Source organism: Phascolarctos cinereus, unplaced genomic scaffold (genome assembly GCF_003287225.1).
Source record: "Phascolarctos cinereus isolate Bilbo 61053 unplaced genomic scaffold, phaCin_HiC Scaffold_5;HRSCAF=322, whole genome shotgun sequence".
In the NCBI taxonomy this organism is placed as follows: domain Eukaryota; kingdom Metazoa; phylum Chordata; class Mammalia; order Diprotodontia; family Phascolarctidae; genus Phascolarctos; species Phascolarctos cinereus.
In genome coordinates, this window is record NW_027555958.1 from 439,234,105 (window position 1) to 439,252,300 (window position 18,196).

Genomic DNA, 18,196 nt, shown 5'->3' on the forward strand with positions numbered 1-18,196 from the left:
TGGCAGCTTGTAATATTTTCTCCTTGACCTGGGAACTCTGGAATTTGGCTACAATATTCCTAGGAGTTTTCCTTTGGGGATCGGTGGATTCTTTCCATTTCTATTTTGCCCTCTGGTTCTACTATATTGGGGCAGTTTTCCTTGATAATTTCTTGAAAGATGATGTCTAGGCTCTTTTTTTGATCATGGCTTTCAGATAGTCCAATAATTTTTAAATTCTCTCTCCTGGATCTATTTTCCAGGTCAGTTGTTTTTCCAATGAGATATTTCACATTGTTTTCTAATTTTTCATTCTTTTGGATTTGTTTTACAGTGTCTTGGTTTCTCATAAAGTCACTAGTCTTCCAATTGCTCTATTCTAATTTTTAAGGAAGTATTTTCTTCAGTAATCTTTTGGACTTCCTTTTCCATTTGGCCAATTTTTCTTTTTAGGGCATTCTTCTCCTCATTGGCTTTTTGGACCTCTTTTGCCATTTGGGTTAGGCTGTTTTTTAAGGTGTTATTTTCTTCAGTATTTTTTTGGGTCTCCTTTAGCAAGCTGTTGACTTGTTTTTCATGATTTTCTTGCATCACTCTCATTTCTCTTCCCAGTTTTTCCTCTACTTCTCTTACTTGCTTCTCAAAATCCCTTTTGAGCTCTTCCAAGGCCTGGGACTGATTCATATTTTTCTTGGAGGCTTTGGATGTAGGAGCTTTGACTTTGTTGTCTTCTTCTGGTTGTATATTTTGATCTTCTTTTTCACCAAAGTAAGATAATATAGTCTGACTCTTTTTGCACTGCTTGCTCATGATCCCAGCCAATTACTTGAGTTTTAAACTCTTTGTTAAGGTAAGAGTCTGCTTCCAATGTGGAGAATGTACTGTCCCAAGCTTCAGGGGTTTGTGTAGCTGTTTTCAGAGATACTTGTAGGGACCTGTAAATTTTCAGTTCTTCCAAGGTGGTATGATAAGGGGCAAGGTGTTTACTCCTTTCCTGGCCTGTGACCACAAGTACTTCTTTCTGTCCCGTAACTGTGAGGAGGGGTTCCTCTCGACAGCCGCTACAAGCTCCACCACGCCAGCGCTCCTCCTCACCCCAGCACTGCTGCCCAGAACTGTGACCCAGATCCAAATACGGGCAAAGCAAGAGATTCCTGCCTCAGCACTGGCAAAGAGATCCCTGCAGTCCCTCTCTGATCAGCCACTGGATTCCCCCTCAGTCTGTGGGCCAGAATCTTGAGAAGCAGCTGCCCCACCCAGGGCCATGCTCTTGGGGAATGGAGCTGAGACCCCCGCATTCCTCTCTCAGCACCATCAGAAACAGACTTTTCCCACTTACCTTCTAAGTTGTCTTTGGCATTGGTGGATTGAGGAGTCTGGAAACCTCCACAGCTGCTGGAGATTCAGTCCTCTGAGGCCTGCTCCAGGTTTGCTGCAGCCTGCACGCCCACGCTGTGCTGCACTCCACTCCCAGCCCTGCATGATACACCTTTCTGATCAATCATCCAGGTTGTCTTGGGCTGGAAATTTGTTTCACTCTGTCTTTTTGTGGGTTCTGCTGCTTCAGAATTTTTTTAGAGCCATTTTTGTGTATTTGGAGGGGTTTGGGGTAGAGCTCAAGCAAGTCACAGCTTTCACTCCGCCATCTTGGCTCCGCCCTTGCAAATTCTTTTCTCCTCTTGAAGTTTCCATTTGAGATAATATGAGCATAGATTCAGAGCTTGAAGGGACCTTTGCAATCGAATCTAAAACTCTCTCATTTTGTAAAAGACAATCAGAGAATCAATAACCCTGATGACCTGGGCAGCATCAAACAGGCTGTAAGTGGTGGGGCTGGGATTTGAACCAAATTCTTCTGATTTTAAATCCAGTGCTCTTTACACTCTTCAATACTGCCTTCAAGAAGCTTCATTCAATTTCTGGCTCTTTTCTTTTTTGGCTTTTTCACTTATCTGGTGAATTTTTTAAGTATAAATAGACTTTATCTGAACGTTATTTAGGGTACGGCTATTGTTATTTTTGATACGTACTAACAACAATCATCAATTGGTATGATTCTTTGTAGTTTGTTGTTTATGATGAAACATAATTCACAAATGAAAACCTTATATAAAATTTTAAATAATAATAAATCAAGGTATAATTACCTCATGTTCTTCCTTAGTCCCCTGTCTCTTGAAGTGGTTTTTCCATCTTTTGTATTGATGATGCCATTGAGGAGATATCTTTGCATTGTAGTTATTTGTGCATGGACTATAGTTACCCAAATATGTGATGAGCTCTTGACATGGAGGAATCAATCTTGTGTCTACTTCTTTGTATTTCTGTTCGTTAGCCTTGTACCCTGTTCACAATAAGCACTCAATAAATACATGTGTTGCACAAGCTCTGGGGTGCTTATCTGAAACTTTACAGGCTTAGTCCCCTTTTGTTCTTTGAGGATCTAGGGATAGCCTGGAGGCACGTATAGGGAGTTTCCAGTACTATAGCCCATAAGCCCCTGCTGGTGTGATGTCCCGATCTAGTATCCATTGATATCGATTAGTCAACTGGGTTTAATTAGTTTTTAGAAAAGGATATTTACTAAAGGCCATATGTAATAGGAAAAGCTGGTACAAATATTCCCTTAAATGTCTACGACACACTCTCCTCCTAATATATATAGAATCCAAGGGAAAGTGGGCTCAGGCTTAGAGAGCACATGTGGCAGAGGGGTAATGGCTCTAGGTGGCCAGAATTACCTTTTCCCCCTAGGTGGTATACTCATGAACTTTCCCTTAGGCACACCGTAGCTTTTTTTTTTTTTCTGGCCCCTTGTAAGTTATTAAGCTATCTTTCCTCAGTGTGCTAGTTTGTCCTTGGCTTCTGGTGCAGACCCTGCCACCAGTTACTGTGCTTCCTAGGGCATCGATTAAAAGGTACAAATCCTTCAACTCTTTGATGTGCACAAAGTCCTCCCCTGATCAAAGTGTGGGGGGTTTGGGAGCAGAGACCCCCACTGAGGATGAATGTGAGAGGGAGGATTTTCTCCTGCTTCCCTAAATGATTCCTTCTCAGAGTCTTGACTACAATGGCTTTCATCACTAAAGCTGTCAGAAGTGTTAACTGCTTGATTCCAAACTAACTTTCTGACTCTGTACAAGCTCCACAGGGAAAACTGAAACATACTTCCTGTGCAATGTCACTCCTTTTCATCCAATGGCTTTCAAGGATTTCTAAATTGATCAAGGATTTTTCATAATTAGTTTTAAAGTCTTTGATTCACTCAACAGAGGAAGTCAATCTAGTTAGTGCATAACATTTGATGTTTAAAGTGGGGTGAGGGTGATCAGATGATTGATTGATTACCTCTATTGATCCCTACTCTTATATGTGCAAATGAATGAATAAATGAATGGGTGAGTTCCTGGTTGTGAACTTTCAAACCGTATTATGAGCAAAGCAGAATTGAAGTAGCTCAAAAGGAATGTGAGATATGCAAATTTAGAGAGTCCACCCCAAATGTTCGTATGGACTATTTGTGTCCAACCTGTGGTAGAGCATTCCAAGCTCATATTGGTCTGATCAGTCACAGCCGGACACACTGTAACTGGACTCTAACATGGTGATGTCACTTTGGTCTTCTTCGAGAATGAAGTACAGTAATCAAACCAAACCAATGGCTGCCCCCTGTAAAGGGGCAGTAAGAGGGATAATTTGTAATTATACCTTGATGTATTTCTTCAAAGCATTTTATGAATAGGCTTTGTAGTAAGAACAATATTATCTACCAGAATCCCTGCTATGTAAATTTAGCTTGCTTTTCATAAGCACCCACCCCATGCGGCTTAGGCCAGTTTTCTTTAAAAGGTATTAAAACAATCCTGAAGTTTGATTCGCTCAGAGGACCAAGACTTACTTCTTGGTTACTTAAGAGTGTAAAAAAGGCCTGCTCATGGAAAGTGGTAGCTCCCAGACTTGACAGGTGTCCCATGGCCTGAGAGTTATCACACGTTGCCTTGCTTCCTAGACCTGTATACGGAGAAGGAGAGAGGGTGGCCTACCCAAGACAAATGATATAGCTTAGTTGAGTATCCTTTCTACGCTATGGATAAGTGAACCTCAATTTGTTAACTCTTCAGTGACCTGTGAGTGTCTCATTTCTTTTCAATTCTCAACCTGAAGCACCAAACAAGCAGAGATCAGTCCAAGTTTATCATAAGCCCTAATATTTTATTCCAGTAGATTCCCTCAAAACCATGTATCTCTACTCCATATTATACATGGATAATGTGACATTTATAAAAGTAACATATGTAACAGAGCCCATATTTAAAATAGTACTTGTAAATCTGATTAAGAAAGGTCAAGGTCATAAGATATAGATTTCAAAATGAAAAAGATCTGAGAAATCACCTAAGCCAACCCTCTTATTTGACAAATCAGTAAGATGAGGACAAGAAAGAAGGTGTGAGTAGATAAAGCTTATTCAGGAAGCAAGTAGGAGAGAGAAAGTTTAAGCTAATTCTAAATCCAGTGTGATTTCTTCAATTTTTTGCTGAAAGTCAAGAGAAAAGAGAAAATTGCCCATGCCCATTTATAAGATTAGATGCCACAGAGAGACGCAGGCAGGTATGACACCAGAAGAATACTAATCAATGGGAAAGATTGAGGCAATATCTAAGAAGAGAAGGTGTAATAGGATATAAGACCTCAGACGTCTTTGTGCAAATTTACAAAGTATCAAGCAACCAACAAACAGTTATTGAGTGAATACTATGTGCCAATCACTGCACTGGGCTCTAGGGATGCAAACATAGAAATGAAAAAAAAAAAGTTCCTGCCCTCAAGGGGATTACATTTTATTCAGAAGGCAGTATGTACAAGTATAAGTAAATACAAAATATATGCAAATTAATCGCAAGGCAATTGTGCGTATGTGGAGAGGTGTAGGGGACCATGTAGGTGTGGTACTTGAACTAATCTTTGAAAGAATTTTGGGATTGTAAGAGTCAGAGGGAAGAAGAGAGTGAATCTCAGGGTTGGGGCAGCCTGTGGGAAAAAAAAAAGAGTAGGAAAAGAAAAATAATAATAGTCTATGTGAGGAAGAATACACAGGCCAATTTATTTGAACCAGAGAGTATAATGGGAATGATATATTATTATACATCTGAAAATTATACATATTATATTATACAGGCTGGCAAGATAACTTGGAGTTAGGTTGTGAAGGACTTTAAATGATAAACAGAGCTGTCATTATTATTTTTTTAATCTGAGAGGCAACAGAGGCCTCTCACAGGGAATCACCGGAGCTTATTGAACAAAGGGACAGTATGGAAAGACCTGGGACTTGGTGTGGGTAATAAAAAAAGTGAATGAGAGAGGTAAACAAAAGGATGCAAAATTGAACTCTTAGGTATCATCACTGTGAAGCAATGTGATTTGATTCATGATTAGACTATAGCAACGGGAGGGGATGCATTATTTAAAAGCAACAGATTACATAAAAGGGGTAGTGACACAGTGCAGAAAAACAGAGGATATACTATTGTGAGTAAATATGTGAAGCAGAGGGAGGTAACCATGCCAGAGAGAATGTGAATGAAGATCAGTGGAAGGAGAAACCTGACCAGTATTATGCTAAGAATTTACTAAAGCCCTCCCAGCCAGAAGGAGGAAATGAATGACAAGCTTGGCAGTATTATCAAAGAGCTAGGATGGAAGTAAGATATAATAATGTTAAAGGGGTGTTATAATGTAGGGGTGGGATGTGGGAAGGAGGAATTCAGATAATTTGATGTTTGGTATTCTCTCTCTGAAAAAAATTAGAAGTAATAAAATTTTTATTTGCATATTTGTTTCAACTCAATATTTATTGTCTACTGTGTTCAAAGAACTATGTTAATCAATGGTGACACTCAAATACTGAGAACTGATAATTTCACTCTTTAAAATATGAGAGAAGTAATGAGGAAAACTGCTACCTGCTATCCTGGATATGATTCTGACCAATAGAGAGGATTTGGTTGACAAAAGAGAAATGGCAGGAACCTTGGGATGAATGAGCAGAACATTTTCGATCTTGTAATAAAAGAGAAAGCCAGGAATAATCTGATGCATTTTCTAGACTTCAGGACATTCAGGAAGATTATGACATTGATAGAGGACAATGAAGAGATAGAAGTGATACTCAAATCCTACTTTGCTTCTGTTTTCTCTACCCAAGAGGATAATCTTCATATAAAGAAATATAGAATAAAATAATTAAAGAAAATAAAGAGATGGTAAATGGCATAGTGGGATAAGAAACTGGATTTGGAATTGTAGTCTTCAATTCTGGCTCTGCAACTTATGTGTGACCCTGGGCAACTTAACCATTGAAGATCTTACTTCTCCAATTTTCAAATGAGAAGATTGGTAGCTGTAAGTCCTATGAAAACCAGCTATCTTTAAGAAGTTCAAATCATCAAACACATTGGATTCATAGCTTTTAAAAACAACAAAACAACATTGGAATGCATTTGCTGAACCGCTGTCTATGAACCTTGGAGAACTAAGTGAAAATGGAAGACATATCAGAAGCAAATGTGTCATTTTATTTAAAGAAGGGAAGATGGATTCTTCAGTTTGCTTGACTTTAAATCTCAGAGAAGAGGAAAAAAAAACAATTCTTGAATACATTAGTCAAGGGATGCTGTGTGAACATTTAGCAATGGAACTAGCCATCACTATACGCCAACAGAGGGTCATGGAACATATCTTACTTTATCCCAGAGATGATCAAAGAAATAGGAAAAGGACCTAGTGACTCTTTTGTAGTGGCAAATAACTGCAGGCAAAGTCAATACCATCAATTGGAGCAATGCTTGAACAAATTATGGTTTATGACTGTAATGGAATTGATGAAAAGGATAGTTTCAGACAATCCTGGAAAAACTTTTATGAGCTGATTCAGAGTGAAATGAGTAGAACCTAGAGAACAATTTATATAATAGCACTGTAAGGAAAAATAGCTTTGAAAGATTTTAAGACAGAGATGTCACATATGTGGCCCATAGGCTACATAGGTCCACAACACTCTTGATGTGACCTGAACAAGATTACCATGTAATTGGGAAATAATTTACAAAATAAATAAAAATAGCAAAGCACAGAAATGTTAATATGTGGTTTTCTAAGTCAACATGCCCCCACAGGAATCTTTGTGTATGGTTAGGGGTCCCTAATTTCTATTTGGGTTTGATACCACTAATGTAAGAACTCTGATCAATACAATAACTAACCACAAATAAAATGCTACTCAGCTTCTGACAGAGAGGTGCACGATGAGCCACCATTTTGGACATAGACAGTGTGAAGATTTTTTTTTTATTTTACTATTCATATCTCATAAGAAAGGCTTTATTTTTCTCTTTCAGTCTTAGTTGAAATAGGGCATGTGGTAAGTGGTGGGGTCTTGTTTTGTTCAGTTGTTTTCAGTTGTTTCTGACTCTTCTTGACCCTATTTGGGATATTCTTGGCAAAGATACTGGAGTGGTTTTCCATTTCCTTCTCCAGCTCATTTTACAGCTAAGGAAACTAAGGTAAATAGGATTAAGGGACTTGCCCAGAGACACAAAGCTGGTACATGTTTGAGGCCAGATGCGAACTCAGGAAGATGTGCCACCTAGCTCCCCAAGAGATGGGGTTACCAACATTTAAAAAATGAAGAAAAAGAAAAACAAAAGTAAGAAAAGAAGGTCGCTGATGCATTTTAAAAAAGTACAGAACAGACAAAAGATCAGTAGGAAACACAGATAAGCAGGATAACTTAGAAAATAATATGTTAAATGCACGACATAATTGAAAAGGAAAATAAGCTCTCCACAATGCCGATTCATAACTTCACATGCAATCCTCTTTTTCTGTCCTTCGTATTTGGAAATAAACACTAACTTTATTCATTCAGTTTGAGTTCATAATATAAAATGAAAAAAATAAAGAAAAGCAAAAGAACATATCTTCCCAAATTAACTTCATTTCCTCTTTTGGATTATGTTGTTAACCAGACAAATGAGGGGAATTCTTTAGCCACAGTACACAAGGATTTCAGTAAAGCATTTAATAATAACAGCTGACATCCATGTGGTGCTTGAAGGTTTGGAAAACACTTTCCAACCATTAGTTCATCTGAGTTTCACAATGACCCTATGAGCTAGGTCCAATCTCATTTTTATCTCTCATTTTATGGATGAGAAACCAGAGGCTCAGTTAAGCCTGAGTGTCAGAGACAGTGCTCCAGTCTAAATTTTCCTGATTCTTAGTTCAGAATTCTACTAGACCATGTTGTTTCTCAAAAAACTGATATACTATGGATGATGATGGTGATGATGATGATGATAATGGTAATTTGTATATGTTTTATTATTTGTATGTATGTAATTTCATTTGGTCAAGACATGTTGACTGATGAAAGTATAAATTAGCATGTGCAAAATTGTTTGAGTAATTCAATTGAATGAGCATTACGTCATTAGAAACTAACCACTGACCAGCTGCTGCCAGTGCAGCAGACACTAGGTGAAGCAGCAAAATTTCCTGAGGACACAAAAGGCAGAATGTGCCCGTGGATCAAACTTTCGCCACCAATTTAGCTATCACTACTTCTCAGACTTCAGTGGAGACCTCCCTCTAGCTTGAGCTCAAGAGCCCCAACGCTGGCCAGATTCCAGTCCAGAGCCCCTATCCCACAGACATTATGTAATGGAGCAACTCTTGTAGGAAAGAAGCCCTGCCATCCCACCACCACTAATATTAATCATTGACTGACTGCCACTGTAGAACAAGTGAGCCCAAGACCTCTGGGAATAACAGCAGCTCCCATCCTCCCCAGACCACTAGCCCTCCATCTAACCCAGCCTCAACAGCCATCGTCTAGGGTGGCAAATCTTGTGCAGAGGAAACCTGAGCATTATCTCCACAAGTGCAGAAGACCTCACCTCCTGAACAGTCATAGTTACTGCAAACCAAGAAAAGAAAGTTCTCAGGACCACATTGCTTGGCACCATCAAATGATTCAATGGATATAGTTTTATCACGGTAATGACTAAAGAAGATGCTTTACCATCCTCTTTGTCACTGCAATCTTAGGACCACTGGGACTTTCCATCCAACTTGCAGGAAGACAAAACATATAGATAACATAAAGCTGGGAGGGATAGTTCACTGATCGTATGGCAGAGTCTGGATCCAAACAGATGGGCAGGCTATAATGATAGGTTGGATTTAGTAAGATGGTATGCCACAGGGATAAATGTAATATCACTTTAACTTGTGTTTAAAAAGATCTTCTGTACAAGATAGAGGAAACATAGTTAGATGGCAGTTCTTGTGAAAAAGCCCTGGGGGTTTTAGTGAAAAACAAAACAAAACAGAGTGAAAAACAGACCCTTATCTCCTAATTCATTCTTAGAGTTGTACCCTATTTGAGAAAAAGCACTGACCCAATGTCCTTCTCCCTGGTCATGCTACAGGTGGAGGACTGTGTTCAGTTCTAAGAGCAGCACTGGGAAGGACAATGACATTATGTAACATATCTAGGAGGAAGATGTTCAAGATGGTGAAGGTCCTTGAAATGATGCCATCTGAAGGCTAGTGGAAGGAAGATGGTCTTTGGAAGGGATAGGTAGAGAAAACAAAAAATCTTGGGGGGTTGGTAGAAATTGGTAAGTTTCTTCAAGTGTTCAAATGGCTGCCACATAGAGGAGGGATACATTTGTTTGACTTGTTCTGAAAGTGCTGAGCTAGAAGCCAAGGACAAGTTGCAATAGGACAGATTTCAGCTGGATATGAAGAAAAGCTTCCTCCCCTTTAGAGGCGTGTAGGTTTTTCCAGGCAACAGAGTGTTCCCCACCCCTGGAAGTCTTCCAGGAGGTGATGGATAACCATCAATGCAGGATATGCAGAAAGAACACCTGCATAGAAATGGGTTGGACTATGGATATGAGTTAGGCCTGTCTTGGCTCTACTCTGGGTAGACTTGTCTATTTTCAAACAGTGGGGTAATATGGAGTATTGAAGAGCAACCCAGGAGCTTACCGTTTAGAAGGTTAGTTTACTCTGATCAGTTTTTGATGTTTTGGAGACCTCTCCCTTGCACAGAATATGTTATGGGTTAACTTAATTTTGCAGGGAAAAGGTGTCTGATGAGAGGCATACTTATTGGTTACATCCTCCTTGCTTCCTGGTCAGTGCATTACCATTGTTTTCTGGTGCATCATCTGGAACTATGTGGCTTTCAGGAATGAATACAATTCCCAATGTTGTTTGATACTGGCAATCTAGACCAGCCAATATCTGAATCACGAAAGAAGTAAAAATAAGCAAGAGCCTTCTGCTTTTTAAAGGTTAGGACATCACCCCAAAGGGGAGATTGGTTACCTAGCAATGACCAGGGCAAGCATTCAACTCTGAAATACTTGAAAAATGAACAATAATTATAGAGTTTGTTGTTCAGTCATGTCTGACTCTTCATGACCCCATTTGGGGTTTTCTTGGAAAAGATACTGAAATGGTTTGCCATTTCCTTCTCCAGTGAATTAGGCAAACAGAGGTTAAGTGACTTACACAGCTAGTAAGTGAATGAGGTTGGATTTGAACTCAGGTCTTCCTGACTCCAAGACTAGCACTCTATGCACTGAATCACCTAACTGCCTCCAATAATTATAGCAATGAATGATAAAACTAAGAGAAGCCAACTTACAATAGGATCCTTTAGTTCCCCTTCATGATGGTGATAGAATTCTGAGCTCAAAGATCTAGGATTGGAAGAAACTGAAGGACATAGAAGTTAAGTGACTTCCCCAGAGGCAGGATTTGAACTCATATCCCTCAACCTTATATGGACTTTTTTCAGCTCCCTCCAAAACTACATTTCCATGATCTTTCCTCTATTCTTCAAGATGCCCTTAGCATACAGTCAAGTTTTCAGGACACTGATTTCTTTTCTAGACAGCAGCCCTGACAACCAAGTGCTATTTGGATAATATTTTTTCATGGTGTGTTCCTGGGGATCTGCAGTAAATTGGGTACCTCCCCCTACTTCTCAACTCCCTGGAGACAGATAGCTAGAGTCTTACCAGTCAGACCTGGAGGTGGCCAGACTCTGAGTGCATATTTTTCTCCCACATTTTAGAATAGTATAATTTATAACCTGAAATTAAAAACCACATAAATTAGTAATTCCATCTCTGCATTCCCATTTAATGAACTGGAGGATTCTCTGCATTATTGTTCTGTGCCACTGGAACAGTCTTTGGGTTTGTAGAGACAGTGTGCTTCCCTATTAATAAATAAATACATTAAAAAAAATTAAAGGTGCCCTCTTGGCAATTGTGTTGATGTCTCAATGGGGTCTAAATTCAATAATTTTAAAATATTATTTTCTTCACACATTCTTGAAAGTGGTAGATAAGAACGTAAAATTTATGTCTTCTTCGTTTAAATTCCTTTTCAGTGCAGTACAGAAATGTGATTGTTCCCAGTGGCAAGAGAAAAGCACTTACTAGGAAACAGCTATTGGCTCCCAGCTCTGTCTTCATAAAATGTGGCTAATGACCAGTTCTGACATCCCAAGACTGACCAGTGGTCTAAGATGGGTGGCTTGTTTGACTCTTACTGCTTATGCTTATGCTTACGCCATCAAAGAAAAATATCTGGGGGTGTCGATCTCTAAACTTACCTGTTTTCCCTTTCCTATTCACAACCACATAACGGGCAGCTAGATGGCACAGTGGATAGAGCATCAGGCCTGGAGTCAGGAAGACCTGAGTTCAAATTAGGCCTCAGGTACTCACTAGCTGTGACTTTGGGCAAGTCACTATTTGCCTCAGTTCCTCATCTATAAAATGAGCTGAAGAAGGAAATGACAAACTACTCCAGTATCTCTGCCAAGAAAACCCCAACAGGAGTCATGAAGAGTCAGACACAACTGAAAAATGACTAAAACAAAACAATGTTGTAGTAACATTATATTTATAAACACAGAGAAAGACACATATAGGAGACGTGGGCAAGAAATAAAGGTTAGAGAAAAGGTAAGCATAGAAGAAGAAGAAACATCAAAGAAAGCAACAGATTTCTCACAACAGAGAAGCTGGAAAGTTTTCCTTTTCTGTTCCTTCTTTAAGAACTGCTGATTTCTTTGAACGGCATGAATTTTAAAAGTTTAAAACTTCCTATAATGACTATTGTACATGTGGATTGGTCATTATTCTCTTCTTCATCCCTTCCCACTAATGCTAAAGTTAACCCAAGCTCTAAGCGAAGTGAATGACCTTTCCCAATTCCAATGGGCATACCTGTGATTCATGGACAAGCTATTCTAAGCAGGGAGTGGAAGGGAGGCCAAGGCTGGATGCTGGGACTTTCATTCCCTAATCTGAATATGGAAGCCTTTCTTGTCACCCCTTAAGGGCCTACTTCCAGTTGCTTAATCATTAATACGTAACTAGAATCATAGATACCTATTTTTCCACTTTTTAGTTGTGCTGCTAAATATAATGGGGGGGAGACACACAAAGAAAAATACCTGGGATAAAGAAAAAAAAAGTAGGAATAAAACCCTTTGACTTATGTTAGCAACAACCTTAGTTTTACCAACACCACAGATTTAGTACAGTCCCAGAGTCCCTGTGACTGTGTCACCATTTGGTTAAGAATCAGAAATTCCATGAAATTGAAACACCAATGTGAAAGATCTGTGAAGTAATGGCAACATGGCTACACACTCAATAATCTACATTTTCAGACATGTGAGATGCTGTGAGGCATAAGAAGAGAGATGGACCTCAGATAGTTAAAATCTGACTCTCCCTACCTCATGTTGGCTCCTGGATAAGCTACTCAGGTTTGAGGCCCATCCACAAATAGCTCATAAGCCCCCACCAGTGTATATATGTGTATGTTTTTAGTCATCTAGTCAAAAGACATAATTAGTACAAAAGGAGTTGTATCTAATAATAATAATAGCAATAATAACAACCATAATAATAATAACAACCATGATAATATTTATATTGTGCTTTAGAGTTTGGAAAGCACTTTACAAATATTATTTGATTTTATCTTCATAGCAACCCTGGAAGGTAGTTACTATTATTATCCTGATTTTTACAGATGAAGAAACTGAGGTAAGTGACTTGCCTGGGGTTATACATTTAGTAAGGGTCTGAGGGCTAATTTGAACTCAGGTCTTAATTATTATACTTCTCTCAGGTAGGCATCAGATCATCTTTATTTTTTTTTTTTTTTTTTTTTTTTCTTTTGCTAGGCAATGGGTTTAAGTGACTTGCCCAGGGTCACACAGCTAGTAAGTGTTATGTGTACAAGACCGGGTTTGAACTCAGATCCTCCTGAATCCAGAGCTGTGCTCTATCCACTGGGCATCACATCATCTTGACAAGGAATCTTGTCTCTACTCTCCTTTCCATTGCCTCTGCTTGGCATTACTGATGGTCTCATGGCTGCTGAGCTTCATATGGGCTTTATGTCTTCAGTACCATGTGCTGCTCTTTGCTCCCCCCAGTGGGGCTCAGGGACTACAAAATTTCTCTTTGAGAAAGACAGGGCAGTGATCTTTCATTACAAAGTTGTGAACCGTGAGATATCACTTTAAGCCAATAAAACCAAAATATTTCAGAAGATGAAGGCTATTCTTTTATTAGCCTTTGTCTAGTGCTAACCCTTGTCTCCCCAACTATATCACGAGGTCATTGAGAGCAGACACTGCCATTTCCGTTTTTTCGTATCCCCAACACTTAACAATGCCTGACATATAGTAGGCACTTAATTAATGCTTGTTGACTATTGACTCATTGACACAGACCATTGATTTGGAATTAGAGAATTTCTTATAAACTTTTATTAATCCCTAATTGGGTACTTGTATCCCTAAAACTCATTTCAGGAACTTTGCCTAAATGTCCTCAAAACTTATTTTGCTTCTTGACTGGCATCTAAATTAAGTCAGGGACAAGAAGACAAAAAAATAGGCAAAAAAAGGAGAGGGTGAAGAAGTAAGCATTTATTAAATATCTGTTGTCTGACAAGCACTTTACAAATATATTCTCATTTGAACCTCATAAAACCCCCAGGAGGTAGGTGCCATTATCGTCCCCATTTAAAGTTGAGGTAACTGAGGCAGAGACCGGCTAAATAACTTGTTTAGGGTCATATAGCAGGTAAATTCCTGAGGTCAGATTTAAACTCATGTCTTCTGACTCCATGCCCAGTGCTCTAATCACTGAGCTGTCTAGCTGCCTTTGGAAAGAGCTTAATTTGCCTTTGGGGATGGGGGAAGGACTAGGTAGGGACTCATAAATTGATTGTGAGCATTTGTCTTTCAGAACCGGGCCTTTTTTATGTTTGACTCCAGAGGGCAGAAGAAAAGCAGAAAAGTTGCAAAGAAGTCAATTTCCCCTAGTTGTTTCAAAGTGAGATGAGCTCCCTCTGAGAGGGAATACTTATTTTTTTCCCTCATGGGGGGTTTTAGGGTGTACTAAAAAGGGGATTTGAGGTCAGCTACAAATTTGGCTCAACGGCTTCAGAAGACTGTTCCAACTCTGAAAGTTAGTGATTCTCTGACCTGTCCTAATCCAAATCCAAGTTTCAGGGTCAGACTCTGGATCCCTTTGGCCTATCCCAAGGTGATCCTGAGAGCAGTGTGGCAGTACTCCCTGGTCAGCATCTATGTAAGGGCAGACATCATTTGACCATACCACCTCCCTATTTGCTTAAACTTACTCTGTTTTGACATAGTGTCTGCTTTTCAGAGTGTTACATATTAAATATGTACACTCAGTTGTTATATCCCTCAGGGGATAGAATGCTGGGCCAGGAGTCAGAAAGACCTGAATTCAAATCCAGCCTCAGACACTTACTACCTGAGTGATTTGGTGCAAGTCACTTAACCTTTGTCTCACTTTCCTTAATTGTAAAATGGGGATGATAATAGCACCTACTTGCCAAGATTGTTGTGAGGTTCAAAGATAAATATTTGTAAGTGTTTAGCACTGGATCTGGTACATAGTAGGTGTTTAATAAATACTTGTTCCCTTCCTCTCCTTCCTTCCTTCATGATCCTTAGATAAGAACACTCCTATATCTCCACAGGATTATAGGAACTCCCTATAGCATTTAGGTAGGTGATGATTTTCTCATGGGCGGAGTTTCTAAAGATAAATATATTCTCAAATTTCTTCAGTGAGCTATTCCATAAAGCTTTTTCAGTTATGGAAAAATATCCTCACTGAGCTATGTGAACTGGGTCGATTTCAATACAGAGACTGTGAGGCCATCTTCCTCATCTTCTTTCTGTTGAAATGTAGATGCTTTCCCTGGGACTCTGGATTCTGATAGGTGAGTTTTGACTTACTGAGCTTGGAACCAGGCCAAGAGATGACTTCCCAGTGATGTCCAAGCCGTGCTACTATGTGCCTCCCCAACCATCTAGTTTCCCTTTATGTATTATCTTCACTAATTTTGATGTAAGATGTTTCTTTTTTTTTCTTCAATACCAGTTATACAAAACAACCAGAATGGTTTAAATAGATGATACTCTCCATGTATTTCTATTCTGGGCATACATTAATGAGTCCCTGATCACTTAGAGTTAGAGAGTGCAAAGATTGAAAGGATTAAATTCTCCTTATTTTTGAACCAACTTACCACCGTCAGAGGTCAATTCCATAATACACAGCAGATGTAAGGAGAGACAAAAGAATGCTTTTCCTGCCACTGATTGGGGAAAAGTCACGTTTCCATTCAGTACTTTCAGCAGGTTCCTTTCCCTCTTCTTTCTAGAAATAACAATAGAGAAGGTACAGTGTATAAAGCAAAAGCCAGGGATGAAACCGAAATAGAATACTCGAATATAGAAATTTACCCAGACACTATATTTAAATCAACATCTCAAACTAATCCAATTTCCATCTGTAAGACCACAACTTAAAAGGAAAGACTATTTCCCTCCACATTATGTGGGCCATAACAAATGGCTAGAACTCAACAGATATTAAAAAAACAATAACAATAAGGATAAGAAGTCATAGATTTTAACGAGGGATCACTTGCTGCTCTTTCTATCAATATAATGGGTCATAAAACTGTGATCTTACTCAGACAAGGTCATTAATGACACAACTACCATCCCCCTACTTTTTCAGAACAGAATGTATGTTGAAGGGTGTCTTGTACAGGTGAGAGAGCTAACACAATGAAGATCTCCATGTCATGTCCCAGGCCACAACCTGGGTCTTGTCCTGTGCTTTCTTCCTCCAATCCTTGCATATTAATTCTGTATATATTCTTTACTTATTGATTAGTGATTTTATGGCAGCCCTTTAGTAGAGTGTAAGCTCTTTGAGGGCCAGAGCTGCTTCACCCAGTTTGCAGTGCAGTGCCTGGTACAGAGTAAGTACTTAATAAATGCTTGTCGATTGATTATTTCTAGAAGCTATTTTTCTTTTCAAGAGAAGCATGGCCCTCCTGGTAAAAAAAATTAAAGAAAGTTTATTTGGAAGAATAATCAGATTTTGAAAGAAATAACAGATGCTAAAAGGTGGAGGTTAAGGAGGGAGAGCGTTCCAGATATACGGAGCAGTCAATGCAAGGACACATCCGTAAGAGATGGCATGTTGTGACATATGAGCGAGCATTGGTTGGACTTAACCACTTGAGCTCAACTTTTGAGTGTACAAAAATGAACAACGTGGAATATATCAGGAAAGGTAAATGGGGTTTTCTGAAGCACTTGAAATGCCAAACAGAGTTTATATCTACTCCAAGAGGCAATAGGGAGCCAATGGAGGTTATCAAACAGGCGAGTGAGATACTCAGACCTGTGATTTAGGAAACCATTGGTACTTGTGTGAAGGTTGGATTGGCAATGGTAAAGACTTGAGGCAGAGAGATCTTAGAAGTATTTTAGGTGGACCTCAGTGCCTATCCTGAGAAACATGTCTTCAAATAGGGGTTCTTAACCTTTTCTATGTCATAGGATGCTTTGACAGTCTGGTGAAGCCAGAATCAGGTTTTTAAATGCATAAAAGTCATACAATTACAAATGAAATCAATTATATTAAAATTCAGTGATTAAAATATTTTTTAAATTGCTTTGAAAGAGTACAGTGTCCTTTTTTGTCCCCAGCAGGTCCTAACCACCCTGTGTCCCAAGGAAGCCTTTCGCAGCACTTAAATCAGCCTTCTAATTATATAAAAGCAAACCAGTGCCAGATCTGACAGCATGAAAAAACTTGCTCTTTCTCACGAGCAGAGCAAAGTTATGTAAACAACTCCAAGCCCATTCTTCCAATATTGCTGAGGCAACCGAAGAAGAAGAGCAATATTTTCTTCCAAGACAGATGAGAATGTATTCCCCTCTGCTAACACTTGGACAACTGCCACTTTTACATGTTGGCAATGGAAAGGGACACTTGTGGGTGCCATCTTAAGCAAAAGCAACCATGGCAGCCAGAGGGTTAAAGCTGTACTCTCTTCATCACTAACAGATGCTTCCTTTGAGGTCACTAATGCCAATACTAATCATCTAAAAAAACTTAATAATTCAGAGATTGACAGCAAGGGACTTCCGTTTACCAGGATAACAAGACTAACATTTTCACTACGTCATCCCAGAGTGTATGTGACACAGTGGTGGACTTGGAGTCAGGAGGACCTAAGTTCAAATCCAGCCTCAGACACTTACTAGCTGTGTGATTCTGGGCAAATCACTTAGCCCCTCTCAGCCTCAGTTTCCTCATCTGCAAATTGTTAGAATAATAATGTCTACTTCACCAGAGTTATTGTGATGATCAAATGAGATAAAATGTAAAGCATTTTACAAACCTGAAAGTACTGTATAAATGTTATCATCATCATCATCATCATCATCATCATCATCATCATTATCATCGTCATGCATCATCATTATTATGCAGCCCTTCAGGGGTGTGTAATATCTTCCATATCCATTTTTTTTTGTCTTTAAAAATGTATGATTCTTGGATGAAAGTTGGGGCTGTCAAAGGAAAGGAGGGATGGTATCAGTCATCAACTGACTAGAAACTAAGTTTCTGCTTTTTCCTCCCAGTGAAACTTCATTAATAATAATAACTTACAGTACATAGGTAGCACCTTAAGGTTTTGATGTACATTATTTCATTTGATCTTCACAATCATCCAATAAGGTAGGGATTAC

The 18,196-nt window shown here is 39.1% G+C and overlaps 1 long non-coding RNA gene across 1 annotated transcript in view; it reads right to left on the reverse strand.

The window, feature by feature from the left end:
• LOC144457845 (uncharacterized) overlaps positions 1 to 15,793 on the reverse strand; it is a 54,090-nt gene extending 38,297 nt beyond the window's left edge. Inside the window, exon 1 of the long non-coding RNA XR_013487395.1 lies at positions 15,667 to 15,793. This is a non-coding gene — a long non-coding RNA (uncharacterized LOC144457845). The remainder of the gene's footprint in view (positions 1 to 15,666) is intronic.
• Positions 15,794 to 18,196: the final 2,403 nt, after the last annotated feature.